Below are 13,367 nucleotides of genomic sequence, written 5' to 3'. Positions count from 1 at the left end.
AATGCATGGGAACAGGTGCTGCAGCACGGTGTCCATAGCTGGGTCAAGGCATCTATGGCCATAAGTACTCATACAGCAGTGTTTTGTTGTTGCCCATCAGCACTCTTTTACCAAACACCATGTAAAGAAGTTTATAGAAAGGCACAGTTCTAATTTTCCCCTATTTTTGGGCCCGACAGCACTAGACTGTTCTGCCATAATAGTTTATCCTTTTTGTGGCTACTTGCTGCACAATATGCATTTACCATCCTCTTGACTATGAAGCTTGATTTTGATCTTGTTGTTAAAATTTGCGAACATACCGAAACAAGTAAGTCTTTGGACTGGCTGACACACTTTCAGCTGTGTGTTCATCATGGTTTAACATGCTAGTCAGTTTTTACAAATAATCCACAAACTGAGGATCTTTATTCCTGGATTTGCTCACAGGTACATTCACTTGTCCTGAGGTTTGTCCAGCATGCTATAAAGCTTCAAATGAGTGGTTGTGAAACACACTGTGAAAATGTATAATGTTACATGCTGTTGAGGACTCTTGTGTGTATGTTCAACACAAAGAAGCAGCATCATAGTCTATAAAGACACTTCAGGATACCTCATAACACAACTCAAAATATTTCATCAGGATCTGTGTGATTGTAGTGTTTCACAAGTTTGTCCATTGGACAACGTTTAGTTAGCTGGTGACTGGTGGGGTTAACTCCAATGTGTTTAAGTCTCTACTGAATACCCTTGTGTATATTGTAATCATCAATATATTTTTGCTTTGTGGTCTCTTTGAGACATCATTCTGGAAACCGTAATGCTTCCTGCTTATCTGTAAGATAATGTACTCAGAAAAGTGTTCAAGAATAGCCTGCTGGGGGGTGGGTGGGGAGGGGGTCTGTGGTCTCCCCATGGAAGAAGATGGCCACCTTAAGCGAGGGCTCTGCAAAGTGGCGGGGCTCGGGCCGGGGGGCGCTGCAGAGGCACAGTGCCTTTTTTCAACGTTGTGGGTGTTGCTGGTCGACGCCTCGGCAGCAGCGGTCCCTGAGGGTGTCGCGGACCTGTGTCCCCCGGTGAACTGATGCAGCGGGAGTGCGGCCTATGGTGGAGCTAGGAGCCGCGGCCTCCCGTACTCTGCGGGCCCAGTGCTGCTCCCGATTGGGGCCGGATCGGGCCGGAGCAGAGCGGGAGCTTCTCTGCGTTGATTCACCTGTGGCACCCCCACCACCACCCCTGACAGTTTCTTGTACTGCCGCTCGTACGCGTCTTGTGGTGGGGACCCAAACCTGTGACCCTCTGCAGTGCCTGCTTGCTGGACTTGGCCTGGCGCTGCCCTTGGAGTAGCTGGAGCGGGGCTGGTGCCGGGCATCATCAGTGGACCCACGCTGCACTGTGGGCCCAGCGGTGAGTCGCCCTTCCATTGGGAGTACCACCTTCTCCTCCCTGTATTCGCCTGCCCCCCGCTGGAGGACCCCTACTACTGCGACGAGGGCCTGTGGACCAGCAGAGGCTGCGTCGACAGCACTGGGGGTGGAGTGGAGAGAAGACGGATGGGCACGCTGGCCGCTTCTCGACATTGGGTGACCTCCTAGTACGAGGTCTGCCAGCTTGCCGAATACGGTGCCCCCACACATCCTTTGCTGCCAGTGATGAGCGGGAGCCCTTGGTAGAGCAGCCTTTAACGGAGCTGGACGCAGCGCTACCACAACCAGAGTGGCTTCCCATCCTGGAGTGCTCCCCGGACTTTATACCCTCTCCCAGCTGAATCAGACCTTCTTCCTTTGTTGGGGCACTGACTGTGCTGTGGGCTTCGCTCGGACCGCGCTACCCACCGGTCACGCTGCTGTGAGGGCCAAGACCCTCCCACCTCTCCCCCTATCATCCTGCCACAGGAGTTTGGCAGACTTTAACCCCAGGAGCCTGCTGGGACCCCTAGTTTCCCGCACCACCTCTATTAGGCTCTGCGGCAGGGCCAGAGATGCCAGGTAGCAAGTCGTCCAATAAGAACTCGGGAAAACTAGCAAGACAGTCGCTCTTTTCTGAGGCCTTACTTCAGTCAAAAGTGCCACCCCCTACCCCTGCGGCGCTGCCACCCGCCCAACACCACGCAATGGCGGACCCAGCCCAGGAATCCACTATGGATCGTATCCTCCAGGAAATCGCGGCGGTGGGCCGCAGGTTGGAGGGGATGGACAGTGCAATGGTCTCCTTGACTGCGGAAACTAAATCCATCCGTCTGGATATTGCAGGCTTCCAAACACGGGTACTGGGGTTGGAACAACGGGTGACAACGGTAGAGGCCCAGGTCGCTTCCTCTCAGGATAGAGACCAAGAACTTCTGTTTCTTCGCAGCAAGATGACAGATTTAGAGGGCAGGAGCCGGAGGGACAACGTCAGTTTCCTAGGGTTTCCCAAAAATATTGAGGGTGAGGACATTCATGCATTCTTGCGGGAGCCCGTACTCACTGGCATCACCTTCGATTTCCCCCTACCTCCCCACCCCGGAGTTCCAAAGAGTGCACAGGCTGGTTCCTAGGAGACCCGACACGGCCAGCCGTCCCCGACCGATCATAGCCTGCCTCCTTCGCCATACGCAGGCCCGTCAACTTATACAGAGAGCATGCACGCAAGGTCCCTGTCAGATGGACGGACAAGTGATCCGAATGTCAGCGGACTTCTCTAAGGAAACCAGTGAGCGTCGAAGGACGTTCCTAGCCCTCCGACCCAGGTTACGTCGCATGGAGGTGAAGTATGGCCTGTTGGAACTGGCGAGAATATGGATTACGAAAAATGGTATGCCCAAAGACTTTTATGACCCGGAGGACCTGCGCACTTTCCTGGATGACCTGTCGCCCATGGATACTTCCACCCCGAACCCACCTCGGGAACCAATGGTCGCTGACCAGAATGCTTTGCGTCAAGACCTTTCCCCATGGACATTGCGTACTTTCTGAACCTGGCAGCCCCACAGTTAAGTTAACTTCACAGCTTCTATTCTAATGCTAATTGATTGATCGTCACTTTCGTATTTTCCTTTTGGGGTTCCTGTGCTGATATCTATATGGTCAAGTTTTGTTTCTCTTTGTCCCCTTTATTTGCTCGCGCTCTGCTCTGTTTCCCTCCCCTCTTTCCCCCATCCCCCCTCCAATATGCGCACAGCGACACTGACACCACAACGGCCTTTGATGCCCCTCCCCCCATTCCTCCGTGGGGAGGTCAGCTGCGCTCACTGCGGCGTCCCTCGGAAGGCTAGCTTTCTCTTCGCGCTACGCTGTGTTATTTCGGTCCCTGTCGGGGGTTATCATTCTGGAGGACTTTGGTTCCCTGACCATGGGAGGTCCGCGTCACTGGGCGATGGCCGTCCTGTGCTGCACCCCTCCCCGGCCGTGGCCCCGCCGGCCTCGCGCTGGGACTCTCTGGGTTCTGGTATAGTCCCGCAGATTAAGGTTTAGGATCTCTGGGGCTCTTGTTTTGCTCCATCCTTTTCTTTCGTTTCTCCCCCCTCCCTTATCCTTTTCTTATTCTCTTAGCTATCTTCTCCCCCCGAGCTGGGATTAGTTTTGCTTTGTTATCCTTGCTTTTTGCTTGTCTTAGTTCTGCCTTTTTCATGACTCCTCTTTCACACCTTCCTTCTTTCTCATTCCCCCCTTCACTCATTCCCCCCCCTTCCCTTCCCTCCCCTCCCACCCTCCTTTTATATTCTCGCTCTGTCTCGCGCCCTCTTATCCCTCTCCCCCCCGGTTTCTCTTTATATCTCGCCCCTTTCTACCTCTGTCTTCTCCACGCTCCCCTCCCCCACTCATAATCCTCTTGGTCTTTTATTACACAGGACTCCATATCCTTCCCCCGCTTCTTTATCCCACTTCTCCACATCATCCATCCATCCTTGCCGCCCCCTCTAGCCTTTCCTCATGGCCAGACACTCGCCCGCCTCACCCACCCCGCTACGGGTTGTCTCTTGGATCGATAATGGTCTCACCCATTTCACTAAACGGAAGAAAATACTCTTGTACCTCAACACCAATCTGGCCGATGTGGCTCTCCTCCAGGAGACACACCTGACCAGGCTTGAATCTGACAAGCTACGATGGGACTGGGTGGGGACAGTGCTGCCCTGCCCCGCAAGATGAACGGAGCAGCGCTCTGCGTAAGTGCAGTGTTGTGATACTACTGCGGAAAAGCCTACCTTTCACAGTCACCAAATCATGGGCCAACCCAGAGGGACATTATGTGTTTGCCAAATTGAAACTAGGTGGCTCTTTGCTCTGTGTGGGCTCCGTCTACGCCCCAATCGGCTCAAAAAGGCAGTTTTTCCTACGTATCAACCGCCTCTTGACGGAGATTGGGGCTTCCCGGTACATAATTGGTGGAGACTGGAATCTGACTAGAGATGCAATACTGGACAGGACTGGACCTCTGGTTATCACCAATAACGGAGACAGAGCCTTGCAGTCTGAAATAATGCAGGACAACGGCTTGATAGACTTCTGGAGATTGACACACTCGGCTGATAGGGAATATACCTTTTCATCTCCGGTCCATAGTAGCCAATTCCGACTGGACTCACATAGCCTAGTGGCGCATACACAGGACGCTCGCATATTATGTGGCGGTTTGTCGGACCACTCCCTGATTTTTTTAGTCCTCCATCTGAATCTGGTGTCCCCAGGCCGCAAGCAATGGCGATTTGCTGTTCACCGCTACCGAACCCCTCAAGGGAAGGCGCAACTGCAAGCACACGCCTCTACCTACATCCGGGACAACCTCGGCTGAGTGGCATCCAGGAGGGTTACCTGGGCAGCGGCCAAGGCAACAATACGGGCCACATGATGCATGACGCCACGCTAGCGAACAAGGACAGGGCGGCGCGGCAAGCAACCTTAGAAACTGACATTGAACGCTTGACGCAACAATACACAGCTCACCCCTCCCTCTCCACCTGTAGGGAACTGGAGAGAGCCCGAATATCTTTGAACAAACTCTTTACTTCTCAAGCTGAATACGCGCTACAACGCCTACAAGGTCGGCATTATGAACAAGGGGAGAAGGCTGGCTGCTTGTTGGAAGCACAGCTCCGCCAGAGAGCGTCGACCCTAGCTATACCACCCATCAAGGCCCATATGGGGGAAGACTCTTACACACCCGCAAGAGATAGTAGATTAATTTGCTACCTTTTACCGTCACCTTTATGCCCTGGAATCGCAGTCCTCTCTTACCCAGATAGAGGCTTTTCTCAATACAGTTGCTTTGCTCTCGCTTTCCGACGAGGGTCGAGAACTGTTGGGGGGCACATCACCCGGCAGGAACTCCTGCAGGTTGTTTTCGCTCTCCCATATCACAAGTCGCCCGGAGAAGACAGATTCCCTGCGGAATTCTACAAGTGGGTGGGAGAAGAAACGCTAGATGTCCTACATGAGGCGCATGATGAGGCGTGTCAGATGGACTCTCTGGGTGCGATCTCCAACACCGCCATAATCGCTGTTATACCAAAACCAGGCCGGGACTCTCTGCTTTGCTGTAGTTACCGGCCCATATCCCTCCTGAACAGCGATATTAAAATATTGTCCAGTGTCCTAGAGAATCACCTGCGTAAGGTCATACCATCTCTCATACACTGGACGCAGGTCGGTTTCGTGCCGGGCCGCAACTCAAGGAACTATCTCCGTACCCTATGCCACGCCCTTTGGGGGGCTCGGGAAATGCTGGAGGCCGCGCTATCACTGTCCCTTGATGCCGAGAAGGCGTTTGACCGCATAGAATGGCCTTACCTTTTTGCATCATTGGTGAAGTTCAAATTGGGTGATCAGTTTACTTCCAAAGTCCGTCTGCTATATGATCATCCTACAGCGTGGGTCAATTGCGGGGGCTTTCTCTCAGATCCTTTTCCTATCTGTAGAGGAACATGGCAGAGGTGCCCTCTTCCCCCTTTTGTTCCTGCTGGCATTGGAGCCATTGGCGGCTTCCATCTGAGCGTCCACCAGGATAGCGGGCCTCCCTCTCCCGGGCGGCACCACCTCTAAAGTTTACCTGTACGCTGATGATGTCCTGCTCACGTTAACCGACCTTGACCGCTCACTGTCTGCTCTCATGGAGATCATTGATGACTTTGCTCCCCTCTCTGGCTATCGGGTAAATTGGGACAAGAGCGAGGCCCTCCCCCTTTCACGGGGGACGACAAAATCAGGGCTCCTGGGCTTCCTATTTCGTTGGGCTCCAAACTGCTTTAAATACTTGGGGCTCTTCATTAACGGTGGTCTAGAACGAATGGCGGCAGACAACCTGGACCCCCTCATCGCACGCATGAGACTTGACTTTGACAAATGGGCCCACCTAAGCCTCTCCATGTGGGCCGATTGCAGGCGGTGCAGATGGTCACGGTACCGCGCTTCACATACGTATTGGGACTTTTGCCCTTCCAGATACCCCTCTCCACATTGAGATCGGTGGACGCCGCAATCAGGTCCTTTGTGTGGAGGTCTATGTGCATATGCCACTGGAAGTGTGGGGTGGTCAGAGATGAGGGTGCAACTGGATTAGTGCATCCTCAGAACTAATCTATGCCTAATCGGCATTATTAGCTAAGTGGAGGTGGGTGTGTAGAAAGTAACTATGGGGATGGCTGTGTCGTACAAGAGGGAGTTCCTTTTACGGACTAGGTGGTCTCACACGAATAATAGTGTCATGTTTCATCATTTGACCACCTAGCCCCACCCAGGAAAGATAGTACTACCTGGGCGGACTCAACCTTGTTGTTAAAGGAACAATAGAGGGAGTGCTGAAATAAATCTTACTGGATAATTAACAGGGATCCAGATGAGGTGAGAATAAAATTACCATACGTGTCCCCTATCTCGGTTGGTTACTTTTAATAAAGGTGCACGCAGGTAAGGCTAAAAGGGAATTGGGACTCAGTTGAGTGCTAATGTCTCATAGAGTCTAAAAAGTTTACTAAGAAGACCCTTGCAGTGGAATTGGGCCTACACACGCCCAGGGAACTGAGGCAGATCACCAACTGCAACAGCAAGAACGTTATCTATATGATAACATGCCCATGCGGTCTGAGGTACATTGGCATGACAACCCGAAGAGTAAGCACACGTATCTGCGAGTACAGGAGCACCATTCGCTGCAAAAGAGATGCCACTAAATTGACAGAGCAGTATGTCACCAGAAACCACCATCCCAACAACATGGAATGGGTGGTCATAGATCAACTCAAACTTACAGCAACAAATTTAAAACAAAAGTTACTATTTCATGAACAGAGATGGATATAGAGGCTACATACTGATACGAATGGACTTAACGACAACATTCAATGGTCCACCCTGGGCTAACATCCTTACTCTGTGTCAGCCTGAGTATATAGGATATCCTCTTATCTAGAATCTTCCCTGGTTTCTTCTTCTCCCATAAATATCTAAAACCCACAATAATAGACATTTTGTGCAGGAGTTCAACTTCGCCAGCGTGTCCCTCCCTCCCCCCTCTCTTTTTTCTCTCTTTTTTTGCGTTATTTCTTCTTTTTTCCTTTTTTCTTTCTTTCTTTTTTCTACTTTTTTCCTTCTCTCTTCTTCTCTGTCTTCTGTCTTTTTCTCTTTCTTTCTCTCTTTTCCTATCCCCCGCTGGGTACCCCCTTTTTCTTTCCTTTGTTTTTTCCTTCTTTCATTTTTTCGTTTTGTCTCCTTTTCTTTGTTCTCCCCCCGCCAATGCCCCCCCCTTCGTCTTCCCCTGCTTTTGGCTTCATTTCCCCTCTTCCCACTCTCCCTTCTCCCTCTCTCCCCCCCTCGCCCCCACCGCCTCTCTCTCCCCTCACCCCCACCCCTCTTGTTACCCCTTTCCCACCTTCTTTTGTCCCCCTTACCCCTCTTTTATTTTTCTTTCTTCCTCTGTCAGCTACTTTTCATCTCCTTTCTACCTGTTTTTTTTAACCTTTTTTGCCTCTTTATGGCTGCCCTTGAATGCTCAGAGCATCATGCACTGTTGAGCTTGGGCAGCCGCACCTCACTGAGGTGGCGTTCTCCCAGGGAGACTACATTTCTCGTCTTCCCTGGGAGTGTTATGACGCGCCGCGGCTCCCACGGCACGTCATACTCGCGCGCCCGACCATGTCTCCACACCTGAGAGACAAGTCGTGGCAGCGCTGGTAGAACTACTCTCTGGGAGCATTATGGTGCGCTGCAGTACCCGCGACGCGTCACCGATGCGTGCCCGACCGTGTCCTCTCTCCCGAGACACGCGTCGAGGCAGCGCTCATACTTCCGGAAACGCCATATATGTTCCCCTGGCGCCAGATCCTTCCGGCACTGCACTTACGACATTCCTCACAATTAACTACTTCCTTTAAATACCGGGTGCCCCCGCATCCTGGCACCATAGCGGCTGGGCACCGGCATGTAGGTACACCCACTGGTATTTCCCTTTGGAGTGGTAAGTCATTACTCAGGATTTGCCTGCATCGTGCATTTTCTGAACTGTTTACTCATGGTCGGAGGTCTATGCCCCCACCTTTTAGCCCATAAGGTAACTCCTTATGAGCCTACCATCTTAACCATTAACTCTGTGTAGACGGGTCTCCTCGACCGCGTCTTACGGCTCCGCGGACTGGCGCCTGTCGCATGCCTCGCTTGGAGAAATCCTGCGTTCCCATGGTGACATGGGAACGCCGTCGGATGCTTCGAAGACGGATTTCCGGGTTCCTGGAAATAAAGCAACGACGGACTGCAAAGACGTGAGGAAGGAGGAGGAGTTGCCCGAAGAAACGCCGCAGTCGGAGAGAAGAGGAACGCTGTGTGTTATGGAGGAGGAGACCGGACCAGAGGGGATTTCCCTACCCCACGGAGACCATTGAAACCGAGTCGCAGAAACTTACCCAGCCCGCTACAAGGACGTCGATAAGCTCGATTTATTTTTTTTCACAAGGGAGGGGGGTGCACGGGGAACGAGGGGAGGAACGGAGGGAGGCTGGGAGAAAAGGGGTCACGGAGAAGGGAGAGTGCACGAGTGTCTAAACCCTCCACCCTCACCACAGGAACTACCCTTCCACACCTCCAACTCTTCCTCAAAGCCACCGCCTTCCTGCATGTCTAAGCACTAAAAAAAACTACACCAGAACCCCACAACCGACTTACCTGTGCTTTGCTCCTGTGTTTACTTTTCCGGTACCAACGGGGAGGCCGCTTGATGTGACGCCATCCAGACCTAAAGGAAGACAAAGACCAGAGACTGTGAAAACAAGAAAGAAGTACCAGGAATTGTTGTTACCACTTTAAATTGACCTTACTTATAAATTCACCTTACCAAAAGAATAATAAATTCTCACAGTCTATATACGGCTTAGAGTCCTCTGTACCGCCGATACCCCACCACACTCTGCTGGGCATTACCTAGTGACTTACAGTTTACTTTTTTGACTTCTGTCTGGTCTTTGTCAATGTTTAATCCCCCTCTAGCGTGTGACTACAAGGGATACCTCCCCCGGCATTTCCCAGGCCAGAGGCTAGTCGCCTTTTCCCCTGGGGTAAGTCACCACTGCATGTGAGTGTGTGTGTGTGTCTTTCTTAGCACTGTCTCTACCACCGTGTGTGCTGTGGTTTGCTACACTGTTTCACCACATTCTAATTATAGTTCATTCATTTATCCTGTAGACCTACCCTAGTATGAACAATCTGTTCATGTAGGCCTTTTACCTTTTTCCTTACACTTAGCGAGCATGCCTAATAGCAGCCCTAGTTAGGGGATCCTAGACCCTGACGAATGCCCCTGACCTTCCAGTACATAGAGAGGGCAGAAACATGTTGGTCCCTGCTTTTTAGACTCTATGAGACATTAGCACTCAACTGAGTCCCAATTCCCTTTTAGCCTTACCTGCGTGCACCTTTATTAAAAGTACCCAACCGAGATAGGTGACACGTATGGTAATTTTATTCTCACCTTATCTGGATCCCTGTTAATTATCCAGTAAGATTTATTTCAGCACTCCCTCTATTGTTCCTTTAACAACGAGGTTGAGTCCGCCCAGGTAGTACTATCTTTCCTGGGTGGGGCTAGGTGGTCAAATGATGAAGCATGACACTATTATGTGTGTGAGACCACCTAGTACGTAAAAGTAACTCCCTCTTGTAAGACACAGCCATCCCCATAGTTACTTTCTACACACACACCTCCACTTAGAACTAATCTATGCCTAATCGGCATTATTAGCTGAGGATGCACTAATCCAGTTGCACCCTCATCTCTGACCACCCCACACTTCCAGTGGTATATGGATGTGTATTTTTGCTTTGAGAGTATGTGTGGGGCAGTAGGACTCCCACCTCTCTCTTTCGTGTTTTGATGGAGGTCTATGTGCCCCCGTCTAGCACTGGCCAAAATAATAGCACGCAGATCCGACTGCGGAATGGGACTCCTCTCGGTGGAACATTACGCCTTGGCCCTCCTCCTGTCACCACTGGCTGCTCCCCTGTCCGACCCTGCAGAGTCACCGCAGTGGATATCCGTAGAGAGAGAATTGCACTCCCACAAGGGAGGCCTTAACGGGCTTTATTGCACGACTTCTGCGCCCTCTAATCACCCGAATCCGATTCTGAAGGCGAAGAGTGTGGCATGGCAGAGACCATCTTCTTGGGGTTCACCCCTTTCTTCACGCCCAGGTTCCCTTGTGGCACAATGATAGCATGCACATAGGTGGAACGGCCCTTAACTGGCCGCAATAGAGGGATGCCAGTCTTAACCGCCTAGCCAAGGTGCTGGAGAACGGCATGCTCAAACCTTTCACCAGTTTGCAGGAGGAATTCCGCCTCCATCCTGCACAGGAGTGGAGATACCTGCAACTCCGGCATTGCATGCGTCAACACCCCAACATTGCCAAACTGGGGCTGCAGCCCTCACCCATAATAGCTTAACTGACAACATGGGAGAGGCACAAGGGCTTATTGTCTGGCCTATACGAAGTCCTTACAAGCCACCTATATTCACGACCTGTTCTAGATAAACTGCGTATACAATGCCAAACCCGCCTCCAGCAGATTTTTGATGAGGAGGATTGGGCAGACACGGTGGAAGCGTTCGACGGAGGTACGTGCAAAGCTCGCTTAAGGTTTTGTCTCTTCAAGATATTTCACGATTGGTACTGGACCCCGGTAAAGTTACACAGGACCGGCCTCCTCCTGCATGCGTCATGCTGGCATTGCGCAGATCCATGCTGTGACTTGCTCCATGTACTCAGTAGCTGCCCGTCAGTACAACCTCTATGGAGAGCGGTTGAACATATCCTGACGGAATCCATGTTGCTTCCAACCCACTTACCCCCCTCACTACTCATGCTGCACAACACGTCCTCCCTCACATCCTTATCACGACCGCAAAAAAGGCTTCTACATACAGCTTTGGCAACTGCGAAAATATGTATCCTGCAGCACTGGAGATCTGCAACTCCCCCCCGCGCCGGAGGAATGGATTGTGGTGATGACTAGCATAGCTACACATGAGAGAGTCATTTATAACCTTCAGGACCAGGCTGCCATCTTTGCTCAGGTGTGGGCCCCCTTCCTTACGGGTGTCTCGACTGCACCATCGTCGCCATTATCGATCCCAGTTAATCGCACACACCTCCCACTCCCTTTTCCTCCCCCAATCCAGCCCCCTCCTTCCCCCTTTTCACACTCTCTCCCTTCTTACCGTCCTTGCCCTAGAGCCACTGCACTTGTCCGTCTGGTCTCGCTATCTCTCCTTTCCTTCCCCCCCCCACCTCCCCTCCACCCCCTATATATATCTATACTTTATTTTATCTATTATCTTTACTATCTTTCTTTCTTTTTTCAACACCAGTCCCCTCGCTTTGTCCCCCTTTCTTTCTGTCTATCTTTCTCTTTTGCCTCTGTCTTCCCTTCCCTCCCCCCCTCCTCTTTTCTCTCTTCCGTCCATTTCTTGGCAAGCCCTGCATGACCTGGAGATATTCTACCTTTTTCCCATACATATCTCCATAACGCTTACTTTTAGAATCGTCAGAACGTCAAGGCGCTGCTTACCCCTGTTTCTGCTCCTACCCTGACCGATAGCCTCTGTTGCAGGACGGATTCCATTTGCGATAGTTGTATAGAATCTTTGTCCATATTGATCCTCGCCGACGGAGGAGATGTCACACAGGGATTCAGGGATCCTATAAGGCGGCCCCACCTTGGAATGTTGCCCAAACACGCAGGTTGCCGCCTCTTGTGGCAGCGTACTTCTCCAAGGCCTGCATTCTCTACCTCTCCCCCCCCCCCCTTCCCCCCCCCCCCCGTTCCCACACCCCTTGACCCTTTGGCGTTGGTGTTCCGTTTCCTATCACTGACCGCCTCCATCTCGGTTGTTTTCTTTTGGCATCCTTTTCTCTTTCTTTTCCTGCCACCGTTTGAATATTTAGTTGATCATGCATACGTCTTGTTTCTGCAGTCCCGCCTCAGGCGACGCTCTTGTGATCTTCGGACCATAATATGCAAGACCCGTTATCTGTTAACCATTGTTCTTTTTGGCTTACTTATTTGCATACTGATGATGTGTTACAATGTATCTTTGTTGCTATTCTCAATAATAAAATATTAGCCTGCTGAAAGTGGGATATTTCATGTATTCCTCCAAGTTTGTAACCTTTCTCCAGGGCATTTTGCACCTCAAAGCAGCTACACCATGTACCTGTGAATGACTTTTACTCATCACAGTACCTGCACTCCTTAGTCTTGGAATGGTTTTAAACCTTGTAAGGACGGTCTCAAACTTACCTCGGTGACAGATCCTCATCAGGTGTGCCTGTGCTTCCATGGGTCGATTAATGGTTTTAAGATGAGCAGTAACAGCGTGTCAGTGAGCCTGAAGTCCTGTGAGACCGGAAGGGGAAACTCTACACCGTAAGACTTCACAAAGGGACCGGTCAAAGTTGAAAGTTTGGTCCCGTTCCAGATCCAGAAATTGTTCCTGAAGCTGGTCCTCATCTCCATCAAAATTGTAGGGTAAGTTGAAGAAAAAGCACAAGAAATTTAAGGAGCGCCAGGCCCCTCCCACCTTCCTGAGAAGGCACGGGGTGGGCACCTTACATCTTGATATCTATCTCAAGGTCAATCCTGCAACTTGTTCCTGCACCACCTGAGTTTTCGTGGCTGTCAGTTACTCTGAAATAAATCGAAGAGATCTGGAAGCCAGTGCTCTGACTCTTCTGTTCCATGCTGACCTTCAATGCGTCTTTGGGCCACATGGAGCTGAGAGGCTCTCCATCTAGAATACTGCCAGTAGTGCCAGTTGGACCCTTCAAGCCCTTCATGGGATGTCCTCAGGCCCCAATTTTGACTCCAGCTCTGGTGCAATGGTCCAGTTCTTGATCTTCAACGCCGATGACTCCATTGACA

At 51.2% G+C, this 13,367-nt stretch overlaps 1 protein-coding gene across 3 annotated transcripts in view; it reads left to right on the top strand.

Moving 5' to 3' along the window:
• Positions 1-13,367, top strand: part of ICE2 (interactor of little elongation complex ELL subunit 2) — a 565,283-nt gene that overhangs the window by 97,906 nt on the left and 454,010 nt on the right. The window lies entirely within an intron of this gene.

This window comes from Pleurodeles waltl, chromosome 3_1 (genome assembly GCF_031143425.1).
Source record: "Pleurodeles waltl isolate 20211129_DDA chromosome 3_1, aPleWal1.hap1.20221129, whole genome shotgun sequence".
Classification (NCBI taxonomy): Eukaryota; Metazoa; Chordata; class Amphibia; order Caudata; family Salamandridae; genus Pleurodeles; species Pleurodeles waltl.
This window is presented reverse-complemented; position numbering and strand designations above follow the sequence as displayed.